This window comes from Cyprinus carpio, chromosome A18 (genome assembly GCF_018340385.1).
Source record: "Cyprinus carpio isolate SPL01 chromosome A18, ASM1834038v1, whole genome shotgun sequence".
Taxonomy (NCBI): Eukaryota; Metazoa; Chordata; class Actinopteri; order Cypriniformes; family Cyprinidae; genus Cyprinus; species Cyprinus carpio.
In genome coordinates, this window is record NC_056589.1 from 4,412,433 (window position 1) to 4,429,309 (window position 16,877).

Sequence of the window (16,877 nt, forward strand, 5' to 3'; positions counted from 1 at the left end):
GTGTGTGTGTGTGTGTGTGTGCCAGGTGAACAGGAGGCTGCATTGATATAGAAAATCTGCAACGAGTGACGGCTGTGTATGAAAATGATCTTTGCTTGTAAGCAGATCACTTTAGGATTTTTGTATAACTTCAATAATACACTGTTGATGTCTGAGCTAAGTGCTCTCAGTTTTGGGGCTGGTCAGAACTTTAGAATCATTGTGATTTTCAAACATTACTGAAAGAAGACTTTTATGCTTACCAAGGAGTTATGTGTTTGATCAAAAACAGAGATATTGTGAAATATTATTACAATCAAAAGTAAATGGTTTCCAAGTGAATGTTTTTTTTTTTTTTTAAATGTGATGTTCTGTGATGGCAAAGCTGTATTTTCAGCATCATTACTCCAGTTTTCAGTGTCACATGATCCCTCAGAAATCAATTCTAATATGCTGATTTGCTGCAAATAAATAAACAAACTTATTATCATTGAAAACATACTGTGCTGCCTCATTTTTTTGCGGAAACTGTCATACTTTTTTCAGGATTCTTTGATAAATAGAAAGTTCATAAGAATTTCATTTTTTTTTTTTTCTTGTGCTTGATGTATTCTTTTTAGAATGATTTCTGAAAGATCATGTGACACTGAAGACTGGAGCAATTGTGCAGAAAATTCTTCTTTGATCACAGGAATAAATTACATTATAAAATATATTCAAAGAGTAAATTTCTTTCAAATTGTAATAATATTTCATAAAATTACTATTTTTATTAGTATTATTTTTTTTTTACCTTATTTTATTATTATTATTTTTTTTTTAAATGCAGCCTTGGTAAGGTCAAGAGACTACTTTGGAAAACATTTTTTAAACAATCTTTATGATTTCAGACTTTTGACTGGTAGTGCTGTATGTATTCAGCAAAAACAAATATTTCATTTATAATGTAATAACTCATTCACAGTTCATTGAGCCTGTTATTAAAATGAAATCTCCAAAGTAGCAATTTCTCACTTGTAAGAAGTAGTTTCTCCAAGCTTATCCCAATATATAAAGTTTTAGAGTATACATGACTAAACACACCATGCAGAGTGTCTGAGTACAGCTTTCCCCTGATGTGAATAATGAGCAAAGAGACGGCGAGCGTTTAATGAGAGTGGTCTGCTCTCGTAACACTGTGTCTGCTGGCATGTGGAGATGTCATTTGTATTTTATGAAACCCAAGCGTGAGTGTCTGAGAGTGGCTGATGGAGCTTTTGGCTCAGCGGGATCAACTGAGGCATCGTACTGAGTGGCTTTACTAGGATGCCATCCTGGGGTGAGCATCTAAATTCAATATCAGAAGAAGTTTGGACAGGAAAAAAACAGTTTTGATGTGTACAATACATATATGTACAAAATAAAGTAATATTTTTGAGCTATAAATGGCATATTAGTACTCTTCACAACAACAGGGAGAATACAGTATGTTGTTGAGAGCCCAAAAACTGGTGAAGTACAAATGAGATAAAGTATATTTTATTTGTTAAGTATATAATTCACTGGATTATCCAGAACGCACACACACGCACACGCACACACACACACACACACACACACACACACACACACACACACACACTGATGTAGAAACAATTGTTGCTAGTAAATTTCACAGAACAAGTGAAACATTAAATTTAACATGAAAATGTAAAGTATAAGTAGTGAAATAGTACTAATTGAATAAAAGTCCTCCAAATATGTATTTTTTTTAATAACATTGTTTACACTTTTTTACACTTTTTTTGCTAATTTTTTGTTTAACTGTGTGGTTTTTAATATGTGTTTATTTTTTTTTATTATTTTTAAAAAATAGTTAGAATAATTAGATACAATAATTAACTCATGATATATGTTACCATGGTGACCACTGTAATTAATTATTTTTATTTATTTATTTATTTATGTATTTATTTTTTTATTTTTTGAAGTTGGAGTATATGAGAGGAAATAGTTGCAGCATTTCTGTTTCAAAATGTCAAGTTTAATTCAATGTGTTACTTGTAATTTTTGTAATTATCTCTGAAACATCCTTCTGCTCTTGGTGATGCAGTAAAGAATTAGACCTACAAAAACAACTCTGCAATTCAGATTTAAGGGCTGGTTTCTAACAGGCTGTTATTTTAATTTTCTTTGGAAAATCATGAGAAGCATTAAAGTAGAACAAGACTTAGCTCTTACAACAGTTTCTCAAAGAGCGCTTTCAGATCCCAGCAGGAGAGCTCCACTTAAATGAGTGCTGGATTTCAGCCTGCAAGCTCTTCTTTCTCCATCGCATGTCTTTAAAGGCTCTTGCCTTAATTTATGCAGCCTGAAGCGCTATCCTCCACAGTCCCCTCTCCTACTTAGGGGCCAAGCTGCTATTGCCATATCCCTTATGTGTTTGATTGGAAAACATGCATGCAAAGTTGACATGTTCAACTCATGCACTTAAAAAATAAAATAAAAATAAAAAATAATTATGTGTTGGCATTGGTGGTTCAGAAAGAACCTTTAGCATCCATAGAATCTTTCCATTACACAAAAGTGGGGAAATTTAATTATTAAAATATTATTTACACTAAGAAAAAATGGTTCTTTTAAGAACTGTTCACTGAAAGGTTCTTTGGGGAACCAAAAATGATTCTTCTATGACATTGCTGCAAAAAAAAAAAAAAAAAAAAAAAAAAAAAAAAAACCTTTTTGGAATAATTATTTTTAAGAGTTTAGAGGCAAAGTGCCACAACTGTCAGACTTCAGTTTTATAAAAAGGAGTGGTGAAATGCATTAAGATCTATCTAGACAGGAAAAAAATACATTCAATCAAGAAAGTTCAGAGGCGTTCCGGGTGAAATGCAGGAGAGAAAACGAGCAAAAAATACTGCAGCATTAAGAGAAATGAAAGGTAAAAGATGGAGGAATAAGAATGGCATGTGAGTGAGGCCTTGGACCGGAGGGATTTGATTTACCTCTCCATTCTGCCAAACACCAAGACTACTGCTGTTAAACCTCCTAAATTCCTTGCTGTGGAAGAAAATCTATAGAGGTTTCTATATTTACTTTGATAATAAATGAAACTGGTTCCAGAATCCAAAGGTTAGCCCGAAATAAGAGGCAGATTTGTGTCCGAGTCTTGAGATTGTGAATCAAAATGGTTATAATCCAAAATAGGATTAACAATATTGTCCCATCTGACATCCGTCACACGTTCTGTAGTTACAGAGTGCCGTCGAATATATATATCACAGAAATATGACACATTTAGGATGGCACTAATGTGGTGATTATCATTCAACCGACATCAAATAATTCTGCCAATGCTGTTTTCCAGCACAGAGCCTTTGAAACATCCAATTACATGCACATTACCTGTCAGCTGAATCTCATTCAAGTGTCACAAATCGTTTATATGTAGCCTTATCTGTGGATATAATCTGTATGCAGTCTCCAGGAGAGTCTGTGAGGGAGGGTGGATTTATTGATTTTTGTATTTTTTTTTAATGTGTGAGTGCTGGAAGCCTGTGGGGAGATGGTGGACTCCCAGCATAATCTACGCACAGCTGCTGAGAATGTTAAATAGCGAACCTAGAGAATCGTCTATGCCTGGAAAGACCCAGCAACCTTTGGTATTTCCACCAAAATCTTTCCTTTTTAATTGTCTGTTGACTGCGTTTTCAGAGAGGAATTCATGGCTCCTTGAACCCCAGACTAGAGGAAACCTATTTTTAGCTCACTATTCACAGGAATAAGCTGAGCATACAGAGGGATTGTGAAACAGCAGCTCTGCTGTACGTTCATTAGGAGCGAATGTAAAATCGTATAATCGTATGCTGCAGGCCCGTCTAATGAGTCTCTGCAGTTGTGTGAGTGTTTTGAGATAAAGTATCTTTTAATCCTGTTGAGGTTTTGATGTGCTGTCGCTCATCTCTTGTCAAAGGAATGCCTTTGCTTGGCTTAACTCTTTCCATTTTTCACTGTAAAAAAAATTAATTAATTAATTAAAAAAGTAAAATAATACGAATTTTAGAAAAATGGATAGTGTCTTGGCAGAAAATATGTTTATGGAAATAATACGTTTATGGAAATTTCCTTCATCTATAAAACACAATGCAATGCATCATTCGAAATACAAAAAAAGAACTGTGAAAAATCAACATGTAATGCTCTCCTCATATTAGCACAGTAAACTTGAAAAAAATATTTATTTATTTATTTATTTTTTACAGTATATCTATTTATCCAGTTGGACATTTAGTATGTGTATATATATATATATATAACCTCACAGTTATCTTAAAATCCTCAGTGACCATGACCCTTTACACACGGAGATATGAGTCTTCTCATCTTTCTTCACTTCCATAAATTGAAAGCTGGTCCTTTCTGCCAAACTCATCACACTGCCGTTGTGCACAGGGTCAAAACTCTAGAAATGCAATCTCACCTTTAACCTCGCTCATGCTGATGGTTAAGGCACGCCGGTAAAGAAAAGTGCTGCCTGTGCTAGTTTAAGTGAGAAAGAGACGACATGGACAGGTGATTCCCAATGACCCCAGAGAAAAGCTTCAGGGCAGAGGCAGCTGCAGTCTGCACTGTCTCCTTCAGCTAAATTGGCCTCGTGGCCAGTTTTCTTCAGTTTCAGTCAAAGGCTTTGCCAAGTTTGATTTTCTTATTCAAAGCAACACAGTCTCACTCCCTACTCGTCAAATGTCTGACGCATGGTCAAGGGACCCTGGCGTCACTTTTTTGACGCACTGGGTATACCTTTGGCGTTATTTTTCAACGTGCAGGTTAGTCCAATAGACTTCTATAGAACTCAGCAGCGTTTATATTTGACGTCTTGGTTCAGCACACACCGCAACCCGTTGTCTGCCTTGTATGGGTGGAGACTACAATAAATAAAAATAAAAAGGAATAGGAATAGGCTACAAAAAAGGATCTATGCCAGGGCGAGCAAATGGCGTCCCCCAGATCATTTTTATCTGGCCCTCCAACTGGTTTTTGATGTTTAAAAACCCTCTCAATCTGATATCAAAGTGCCCTCTGCGCAAAGGGTTTAGCGCGTTCATCAGCGGTGAGTTTTAACAACACTCAACTGCAGTGTAAAACGGCATTCAGAGGTGAGTTTGACCAAAGCAAAGCTCAACTGCAGGTAAAAGCATTAAAATGTGAGTTTAACAACGCTCCAAGGCGCGTGCAAAGTAAGCAGTTTAAGCGTTTTATTACAACCCATTCTCACTCCTAAAGCGCCAAAAACTGACGCCTCTAGCGTCACTATGAAGACGCCAAAGGCGCCCCTCGGCGTCGCTATATCGACGCACTAGGACCTACATTGCTTTAAGTGGGAAACTTTTGTCGTCAGTACTCAGACGCGAAGGGCATGAGATGTTTATCGCTATGAAATCACGTTCAAGAAGTCTCATTCAGTGCACATCGCGATATTTGCCATCAGTTTACATGTGCCACAGGTTGGGTGAGTAGTCGTAAATACGCTGATTTTAATGCCTGTTATAAAATGTATTCCGTCATCTTTATTAATCAGATTAGCGTTGTATGTTTAATCGCTGTATTATATCGGTCATCCGCGGCTGTCTTTGAGTTTCATTGCGTTTAAATAAATGAACACAGCTGCTAACTGAGGTGATTAACCTCTATCTGTCACGTGACGTGCCATAGACTTTTGATCCGTTTTATATTCATTTCAGGTTCAAAGATGTAAGTTGTATTTGTAGTAAAATCATGGTAACTACAACACTTACAATAGTAGCAAATGAATTTGAAGTTAAAACCCAGGAACGGGACATTTACCATGTTTTTACCACAGTAACTGTAGTTTTTACTATGGTATAGTAATAGCACAATAATCACCAAACTAACTATGGTTGTACAACTGTAATGGTAGTGTTTTTGATGTGCTTTTATATGACAGATATCACAGTAATCACATTTACTGCACCATGTTTTAATACCTTTTTATGTAAATACAAAAAAAGTAAATAAATAAAGGACACATATTTTTTTTCCCATCTTGCAGTTCATTCATATCAGTTTATATCTTAAATATTTATATTTAAAATTCTGTCCCCCCCCCCCCCTTTTTATTCTTTTTATTTATTTATTTTTAGCTGAAAAAGACATGAAGGAAGCAGTCAGCCCAGTCGTGTTTGTGGATAGGTATTCCTTCAGAAATGGGAGAGGACAGAAAGCTGCGGAGGCACACATTTGCAGCAGTAAGTCTGTGTTAGGTTTTACCTTTTTTATCAACTGCTGTTATAAATTTGCACAGCATTTGTTGTTTCCTTAAACTTTTGCACTGTCCAAATACCCACACTTGCCGTCTTTTGCACTTGACCACTTGATTACTTATCTGACATATTTCCTGTATTTGGCCCAAGTGTTCGAGTGCGCATGAAGACCACAAGTGTGTGTCGAACTTTTCATGACCTGATGGCAGTGTTTTCCCAATCCTGGTCCTGGAGAACCCCAACACTGCATGGTTTTGGTGTCTCTCTTGTCTGACACACACTTTTGAAGTCTTGGAGTCTTCACTGATGAGCTGATGAGTTGAATCAGGGTGTGGGTTGAAGAGGGAGACATCTCAAATGTGCAGTGTTGGGGTTCTCCAGCACCAGGATTGGGAACCACTGCCTTATGGGACACATTTAAGTGTTTACAGAGATTTTTTTTTTTTTTTTTTAGTTTCAACTTTGCATTTTAAAATAAACTTCTAAATGTCTTTTCAATAGTTCCTATTAAAGATGACAATTTAATTTGTGGTGCTTCTAATTAAGTGATAAAAAAGCAATTGCAAATGATGTACAAAATAAATATACTTTTCTGTGCACCAAGAAACCGTGCAACACTTTGTTTTACTACCAAATTATTTTCAATATCTAATTATTATTATTATTAATATTTCACATACATTGGAAAGGTTTCCGTGACCCCTCGTGAGATCTCTGCAAAAAGTCTGACAATTTATTCCAAAGCATGATGGGATACACTAAGCCTGGTATAGCGTTTCGGAGCAGTATTGGAGATAGTGTGCGTTAAGGGCACTGCGCTTTGGCATTATTAAGACTTGTGCACACACTGTCACGTACACACGCTCTCAAGTGGCCAAGACCGCAAGTGTGGGTATTTGGACAGGGTAAAATTATTAAAAATGCCCCATTAGTAAGAACTCTAAACATAGTCACACATCAAAGTCTTAATAATTCAGTAATTCAGTTTAACACTTGTATGATATTGTACAAGCCCCAGGACAATCTCATCTGACACTATCACAATATTGCTAAATCAGTTGCGCTCTTCTTGGAAAGCAGTCAAATGCCCCAAACAGTCAGAAAGTTTTATTGTCCATTGGCTTCTTAATAAATTACCGGTACTTCAAATAAGCCCCATCAGTTTATGTTCCAACTATACATGATATCTCTCTGCACCTCGTCATTTATGTTTCCACAAGTGGAAATGCTAGTTTGATGTGTCACGTGATATATCAAATCTTTGATTAATTTGTCAGAACCAGATCAATTACACTACTGATAACAGTCCTGGGAAAGCATGTAATCATTTTAAAAGAATTCATATGAACTTGCTTTTAATAATGGATGCATTTAACATTTAATTATACAGCATCTTTGCAGAGGCTGCTGTCATGGTCTAAAACCCCCCCCACTGTAATGTATATAATTGCATGTAATGTAATAATATTTCCTTCCTTTCTGTCTTACAGGATTGCTTGCAGATAATGCTGTTCTTCTTTTTCAGGTCTACAACATCGAGCTCAACAGATCTTTTAAGAGCCAACCCTCACAAACCTTGCTCTCAGCGAATCTTGCCATGATCAGCCCTTTCCAGGTACATTTGTTTCGAATATTTTTGAATCAACATTTACTCATCAAATGCTCTAGTCTGAATCTTATTTTAAATGAATTTAATGATATGTTTTAATGAGCAATATTAATTGCACACAGAGTAAGTAGAGATTATCTTGTTTTACAGAAGAGAAGATCAAGGAAATTATTTGTTCAGGATGAGGAATGAAGACGGCCATCTTGTGCCCAAACGAAGACAGAAAGCTGTCCACTGGTATGTGTGTATTGAAGCAATGCTGTGTTATGTGTTACAGCACTTTATGATGATCTCTCACAGGACTGTTCATGTCAGCCTTGATTATTCTTTCTAATAGGTTTTTTTTTTTTTTTTTTTTTTTTGATACAACTATTACAATTATAGCATGTTAGCAAAGTGTGACTGGAACATTTTTAATCTTAAGTTTTTAAAAAACACCACCTGTTTTTCTTAAATAAAAGCATACAATGTTTATAAAAGTGGTTTACATTATTTCATTGTTTTGTAAATGTTGTGTTATAAATTGTGGATTGATAGTTGATTGGTTTGAAGCAAGGCCTTACACTGCACAGACTAAAACACATTTGTGAGAAGTCATGAACTTCGGAGAAAGATTCTAGAGGAGATTCTAGAGATTTACTGCAACAATAGATGAATTCTAGAGGCAAAAACTTCAGTCACATGCTAAGGGGTGTCTCAAGAGCAAGTCCTTTGCCTCTGTAACGTTTTCTTAATTCTTGCATAATGAAATTGTTTATTGCAGTATTTTAACAATTTTACTTTGTACAGATGATCTCATCAGCCAAATGAGGGGTTTTGACCAAGTGATGGTCTTGAAAGGAATGAAAGAAGAGGATGTGGTAAATTGTCTTCAAAGAAAAAGCTTCTCAAAAGGTCTTAAAACAGCTTGAAGAATGGTATGTGTCCAGTACTTCAAGGGTCATAGTTGCTCACACTGCTAAAATCACACAGAACATTAAACTGTCTGACTGTCCATTAAACAACTTCATCTGGATTGTTTGTGTTTTTTGTTTTACTTTGACCAGGTCTGGGAACTGTCTGAAAATGGGATGTTAGGACTGAGAGATCCTCTGGCTGAGAAAAAGCTACACCAGATCAGTGCTGGATATCAACCACACACTGTTTACAGACACGAGAAGATCACGATGGGGAAATGAAACCAGTTTAGATGTGATGATAAGGAATCATTATTTTCTGAAACAGTATCACATGTCTTATATGTATCACATGATCTGTATCACAGTTGCCTGGATGGGATTGTGTGACTTTTAAGGACATTTCATTACTCATCTGTGTGAACTGATTAATTTATGATTTTAATGAATTTTTGATGATCCATTATTATTTTCCTTGAATCTTATTTGTCTTGATGCTACTTTATCAACTTTATAGTCTATGCTTCAATAAAATTAATATGATGAATATTGTGTATTGAAAATTTTTGGTAAATACATAATTTTACTAGGTAGGCTCATATGTGTTTATTTTATACTTGGAAAAACTACGTTATTAATTACCGGAATTATTTTTACTTAAGACATAAACATTTTTGATCAGATTAATGACATCTGGAACAACAATACACCAGAAAGTTATTATTGTATATATTTAGTAACAAATATGCCATTTTTTGGTGAAATAAAGGGAGTTACAAGATGAATTATTTTGCATTAAAAGATGGTGCCATTTGCTTTATTGTTACAAACACTTGAGGGATAACTGAGAATGTAGCAGGAATAATCAACGTGGACCTTGTACTGCATTAAAACCAAGAGCATTCACATTACTGATGTCCAGCACATGAGGAGCAAGATAAGGGGGTGAGGACGACATTTTTTACACTGATTTTTGCTAATTAGTTTATATATATATATATATATATATATATATATATATATATATATAGTATTCTTAGTACTGCATGAATTTGTCCTTGTGTAATAGTGAAGTATCACAATATGTATAAATTGTCCTTGATTACTGCTTAACAGCGGGGAATAGATAACGGCAAGTTGTTGCAGGTTCATCCATTATATTTATTGCCGTTTACTTCAAAAATAAAAGAAATAATCTATTATTTTTATTATTAAATAATTTCTTTCTAATTTTTCCATGTTTCATCAGATGGCCTCACAATGTCCTGTCAAAAGCTACACTAGCCATGATGTAAGAATAGAAAAGGGTGGACTATGAAAACTGTCAGATATAAATGTGACTCAGCTCAGTTTGTTGTCCATTATGAAGAGAATACATATATGTAGGTTTTACTGTCCTTCTACCCCCAGGGGCCCAGTAGCACCCCCCGGAAGAGCCCAAAAACTGTACATTTCAAATGGCTGTAAATCAGAGTCCAATTAACGAATCAAAGAGAAAATAGGCAGGATTACTATTTATGCTATGCTGATAAAATAATGTTGGGCACAGTTTTTCAGAAATAAATGGAAAGGTGTCATAAAGGGCGTTTTAAATATTGCTCACTGTAAAATACCAAATTTCACTCTGTCTTTCAATTATATCATAGAGGTTTACACAATGAAAATATTTAGATATCCAGTTTTCCATGAAATGTATTATTTATTTCATTTCGTTAATAATAAGTTTTAAACTACATTACCCACAAGCCTCTGTCGTTCTATCTATGGAAAGGGAAAACTTGGCGCTTTTCTTTGTAGTTCATTGAAGTTATGCTTAGGGTTAGGGTTAGGATCTCGCTAAAGAGGTAATTTTTCTCAACATAGCAAACCCTTAATTGTTGACTTGATCTATTACTAATGTGATAATAGCAGCAAAATATACTTTTTTAACATGATGCGCTGTTTAATATGGGTTTAAAAGATAGTCCAACCACAGACAGTCGTGCGGTGACAAGAGAAATTCACAGCCAATGATATCAAAGCTGAACAGCGGCGTCACACTTCCTTAACCATTTATGGTCATTTATAACAAATGTCTTCCCGTTTTTCGGCTGAAGGGATAGATTGGTTAACAATCAATCAAATTTGCTACCTATTAGATTGTGTTTTATTAACGTCTACACCTTCCTCCAACAATAATGCAAATGCTCTAATTATTGTTGTTCAGCTTGACAAAAATTGGCCAATATTGATGTGCACATGCCCAGCAGTCGCAGTTGGATCCCATCTAACCGATTCCTCTCGTTAAATATCTTTTTTTTTTTTTTTGTCCAAAGACAAGTGCATTTACTAATCAAATGATGAGCTTCTAACATTTACATAGTATGTTACGTTGTGTTTTAAAGTTATAAAATTATTCACTTTTGTGTTTCTGTGATTTGCCATGCTCTAACATTTGAACTCTAGCAATAAAAAACAGAAAGAAAAAACCTAATTCAAAGACAAAATGCCCAAATTACTGCACTGCATCCTCTGTCACCAAGCTCGTTTTTGCCACTATGAAGAATAAAAAGGCAGTTATGTTGTAAACGTTAACTATTTTCATTATGCAAATACTTTATTAAAAAACAAAACAGTAAATACAGTATATACAGATACAGTCTTTCAGAGAACACTGGAAAAATCAATTTTCTTAAAAGTTAAATTGACCAAAAAGTGATTCAACACACTGTTTCAAACTCAGAAAATAACACCATGAAGACATGCATGTCAAGTGTGCAATATTATCTATAAGAACTCTATCAGCACAGCATCAAATAAAACATTGATTGTCCGAACAATGGAAGAAAAATAAAGTGTTCAGGAAAACAAACACCTGCTACATAAAAATGCAGAAATATAACTTTGAAAATAACATCATTCACTTCATGACTGGAACTAGGGGATGGCTGTGCATGAATATGTCTTTTACTAAAACTCCTGATGAGAACTGATGCTTTTTTATTATAAAAGCACCATAAGTAAAGTTTACTGTATGAAGCTTGAAAAAGAGAACACAATGCTTTATCAATACGAAAATACTATTTTCAACTATTGTTTTCATCACTGGTTCTGTATACAGTATATGGGCTGCTGGAAGGTCAAAATGTATTCATTATAAGCTTATAACTAAAACAAAGTTGCATTTTCTGCAAAAATCAAACCACTGCAAAGTCTAAACACTGATCCAGGGACCATTTCTGTGTGTGTGGGGGATAAAGAGTTAAAGAGGTGAGTCCTTGTGCATGATGGAGAAGTACAGCGTTATCTGCAAACAATCCTGTAAGACAGAAAGGAAGGAAATATTATTACATTACATGCAACTTTTTCTTTTAGACCATAAAAGCAGCCTCTGTAAAGATGCTGTATAATTAAATGTTAAATGCATCTATTATTAAAAGCAAGTCAGTAATAGCAAGCTATATTCATACGAATTATTTTAAAAATGATTACATGCTTAAAGGACTGTTATCAGTAGTGTAATTGATCTGGTCACGGAAACCTTTCCAATGTATGTGAAATATTAATAATAATAATAATTAGATATTGAAAATAATTTGGTAGTAAAACAAAGTGTTGCACGGTTTCTTGGTGCACAGAAAAGTATATTTATTTTGTACATCATTTGCAATTGCTTTTTTATCACTTAATTAGAAGCACCACAAATTAAATTGTCATCTTTAATAGGAACTATTGAAAAGACATTTAGAAGTTTATTTTAAAATGCAAAGTTGAAACTAAAAAAATAATTTAAAAAAATCTCTGTAAACACTTAAATGTGTCCCATAAGGCAGTGGTTCCCAATCCTGGTGCTGGAGAACCCCAACACTGCACATTTGAGATGTCTCCCTCTTCAAACACACCTGATTCAACTCATCAGCTCATCAGTGAAGACTCCAAGACTTCAGAAGTGTGTGTCAGACAAGAGAGACACCAAAACCATGCAGTGTTGGGGTTCTCCAGGACCAGGATTGGGAAACACTGCCATCAGGTCATGAAAAGTTCGACACACACTTGTGGTCTTCATGCTCACTCGAACACTTGGGCCAAATACAGGACATATGTCAGATAAGTAATCAAGTGGTCAAGTGCAAAGATGGCAAGTGTGGGTATTTGGACAGTGCAAAAGTTTAAGAAACAACCAAATGCTGTGCAAATTATAACAGCAGTTTGATAAAAAGGTAAAACTAACACAGACTTACTGCTGCAAATGTGTGCCTCCGCAGCTTTCTGTCTTCTCCATTTCTGAAGGAATACCTCTCCACAAACACGACTGGGCTGACTGCTTCCTTCATGTCTTTTCAGCTAAAAATAAATAAATAAAAAGAATAAAAAAAGGGGGGGGGGGGACAGAATTTTAAATATAAATATTTAAGATATAAACTGATATGATTGAACTGCAAGATGGGAAAAAATATGTGTCCTTTATTTATTTACTTTTTTTGTATTTACATAAAAAAAGGTATTAAAACATGGTGCAGTAAATGTGATTACTGTGATATCTGTCATATAAAAGCACATCAAAACACTACCATTACAGTTGTACAACCATAGTTAGTTTGGTGATTATTGTGCTATTACTATACCATAGTAAAACTACAGTTACTGTGGGTAAAAACATGGTAAATGTCCCGTTCCTGGGTTTTTAACTTCAAATTTCATTTGTTACTATTGTACGTGTCGTGGTTACCATGATTTTACTACAAATACAACTTACATCTTTGAACCTGATATGAATATAAAACGGATCGAAGGTCTATGGCACGTCACGTGACAGATAGAGTTTAATCACTCTAGTTAGCAGCTGTGTTCATTTAGTTAAACGCAATGAAACTCAAAGACAGCCTCGGATGACCGATATAATACAGCGAGTAAACATACAGCGCTATTCTGATTAATAAAGAAGACGGAATACATTTTATAACAGGCATTAAATCAGCGTATTTACGACTACTCACCCAACCTGTGGCACATGTAAACTGATGGCAAATATCGCGATGTGCGCTGAATGAGACTTCTTGAACGTGATTTCATAGCGATAAACATCTCATGCCCTTCGCGTCTGAGTACTGACGCCAAAAGTTTCCCACTTAAAGCAATGTAGGTCCTAGTCGAGCGGCAACCTCGCGCTCTCTCTCGTGAAGCCAATAAGGAAGTGACTAAAACTGTAATTCGTCAACTGGCCGCTTGAGGCTGGCTGCAAAAGGGAGTCAGTCCCATAGACTCCCCATGTTAAAATGCCCAACTTTACAGCAGAAAAAAACACGTTTACAGCCTGGTTAAAAAAATGATTTTTGGTCTATATAGCTTATTTTGCCCTTCATGACAACTGTGATGGGAATGAATTTTTTTTATAACTTATCCATTTAAATTATATTAAGCCTTAAAGTTCTGCATAATTAAGGGCGTGGTCACTTGAGTGACAGGTGGATTGCCGCTGCTGACAATGCCGTCGCGCTAGGTGGGCGTGGCTTCAGCAACCAGCTCCTGCCTTTTTGCCCATTTTCGATTATCCGGGAGAGTCGCACGGTGACGCGCTGCCAAGATGGTGACAGCCCGCTCTGCACACTTTGAGCTTCAAAACCGCTATTGAGAAGTCTATGGGTGACGTCACGGATACTACGTCCATATTTTTTTACAGTCTATGGTCCTAGTGCGTCGATATAGCGACGCCGAGGGGCGCCTTTGGCGTCTTCATAGTGACGCTAGAGGCGTCAGTTTTTGGCGCTTTAGGAGTGAGAATGGGGTTGTAATAAAAACGCTTAAACTGCTTACTTGCACGCGCCTTGGAGCGTTGTTAAACTCACATTTTAATGCTTTTACCTGCAGTTGAGCGTTGCTTTGGTCAAACTCACCTCTGAATGCCGTTTTACCTGCAGTTGAGTGTTGTTAAACTCACCGCTGATGAACGCGCTAAACCTTTGCGCAGAGGGCACTTTGATATCAGATTGAGAGGGTTTTTAAACATCAAAAACCAGTTGGAGGGCCAGATAAAAATGATCTGGGGGACGCCATTTGCTCGCCCTGGCATAGATCCTTTTTTTGTAGCCTATTCCTTTTTATTTTTATTTATTGTAGTCTCCACCCATACAAGGCAGACAACGGGTTGCGGGTGTGCTGACCCAAGACGTCAAATTTCAACACTGTTGAGTTCTATAGAAGTCTATCGGACTACCCTGCACGTTGAAAAAATGACGCCAAAGGTATACCCAGTGCGTTAAAAAGTGACGCCAGGGTCCCTTGACCATGCGTCAGACATTTGACGAGTAGGGAGTGAGACTGTGTTGTTCGGAATGTTTTCTTCAGTTTCAGTCAAATGATTTGACTGGTTTTATTTTTTAGTGTGTAAATCACAGACACCTTACTCTCTGGTCAAGGCTGGATGGTTCATTTAGCCATTTGATTCATGACATGACTGCGATTGGTTGTGCTCAAGCTTGCCCTCCAGTGCAGACTTGTTGATTTAGAGGTTTTTCCATCCTTCTGCAATCCCACATAGTTCACTCTTAAAAATAAAGGTTCTTTATTGGCATCTATGGTTCCATGAACAACCTTTAACATCCATGGAACCTTTCCATTACACAAAAGGTTCTTCATACAGTCTTAAAAACAAAGGTTCCCATGTCTTGGTTTCCCAAAGAACATTTCAGTCATCGGATCTTAAAAGAATCATTTTTTTTTTCTCAGTGTGAAGAACTTTTTAATAATCTAAATAATATTTTTTCCACTAAAAATGATATGGATTTACTTAACTTTTTATATAAACAGGTTCCAACTGGGTTATGTTGCATTTAATTAACATCATTTATTTCAGTATAAAGCTAAGTTTATTACACAAGGATAAAAATATGCCATTTAGTTGAATCAGGTTAGCATTCTTAATTTTGTCCTAAATTAAGTTCAATTATCCTAAAATTAGTATCAAACAAAAATTAAAAAAAGCAGTCCAGATTAATTGATTAGTTCATTTAATGAATGCATTCAAGACCATTTTTACAGATGTCATCTATCTATCTATCTATCTATCTATCTATCTATCTATCTATCTATCTATCTATCTATCTATCTATCTATCTATCTATCTATCAAAACAACTTTAATTCTTTAGCAGGTCCTCAACCCACGCACTTTCTCTACACCACAGTGGTAACCCCTAAAACACATACCAGAAACTCTTTTAAATACAAACATAAAAAGCATTAACAAATCCCATTTTTATCACTTTGATTAAAAAAATAATAATAATAATAAAATAAATAAATAAATAAATAACATTTTATTTCAACATTTACCTTCCCTATCCAGCCCTGTGCAAAGCATGATGGGAAGGGGAAGTCATGTTCCTAGTTACACAACTAAAATCATTTTTGTACTCTTAACTCACATGAATTAAATACAGTTGTTTTTGTCAATTGTGTTAACTTAATTTACTTAAGTAACTCGAACAAGAATCAAATGTTATTTTTGGCCTACTTAATTGAAACATGTTCTTTCAAGATGAAAATATTGAGTTGAATTAAAACGCAACTGTTTCAAGCCAGTTTAACACAATGCAATTGTTTGAATGACAAAACATGATACAATGGTGTTAAATGAAAATGATTATATATATATATTAATAACTGAACAGTATCGTTTTTCTTTCTTTTTTTTCTTTTTTCTTTTTTTCTTTTTTTTTTTTTTTTGAGTGATAAAGAACCTTTTGTGCAATGGAAAGGTTTCATGGATGTTAAAGGTTCCATCAATGCCAACCTTTAGTGGAGAAAGGTTCTTCAGATTCTTAAAATGTTCCTCACACTATAAGAAAAACAGTTATTTTAAAGAAATAAAAGTTTCTCTTCTGCAAAAGCCACTTGATGGAACTTTCTTTTTTAAGAGTTGGTCAAAACCGTAAATTCTCTACGTCAACAGCCATCTGTGATTCAGAGATTAACACATTTTAATTAACATAAGCAGGGTCGCTCCCATCAGGAAACGTATTCATAAAAGTCAGCTTTATAACTGAAAGAGGATTTGGCAGAATTCTCTTCAACTCTTTACCTTATCAACACACCAGCTAAGGAATCAATGTGTTCAATTTGCATCTAAATCCGAGGCTAATGAGCTAATTAA

General features: G+C 35.4%; 2 long non-coding RNA genes across 3 annotated transcripts; one reads left to right on the forward strand and one right to left on the reverse strand.

Annotated features, from left to right (window-relative positions):
- Positions 1–6,214: 6,214 nt before the first annotated feature.
- LOC122148658 lies at positions 6,215–9,178 on the forward strand. 2 transcript variants are annotated; one of them, XR_006162533.1, is made up of 5 exons: positions 6,215–6,227; positions 7,768–7,857; positions 8,002–8,088; positions 8,641–8,768; positions 8,898–9,178. It is a non-coding gene; the product is annotated as an uncharacterized LOC122148658 (long non-coding RNA). The 2 variants fall into 2 exon arrangements; XR_006162532.1 differs by lacking the exon at positions 6,215–6,227 and having other exon boundaries at positions 7,701–7,857.
- A 2,572-nt stretch (positions 9,179–11,750) lies between these two features.
- LOC109048113 lies at positions 11,751–13,871 on the reverse strand. The gene is made up of 3 exons (XR_002010898.2): positions 13,724–13,871; positions 12,968–13,070; positions 11,751–12,045 (listed from the first exon to the last, which is right to left on the reverse strand). It is a non-coding gene; the product is annotated as an uncharacterized LOC109048113 (long non-coding RNA).
- Between the last annotated feature and the right edge of the window lie 3,006 nt (positions 13,872–16,877).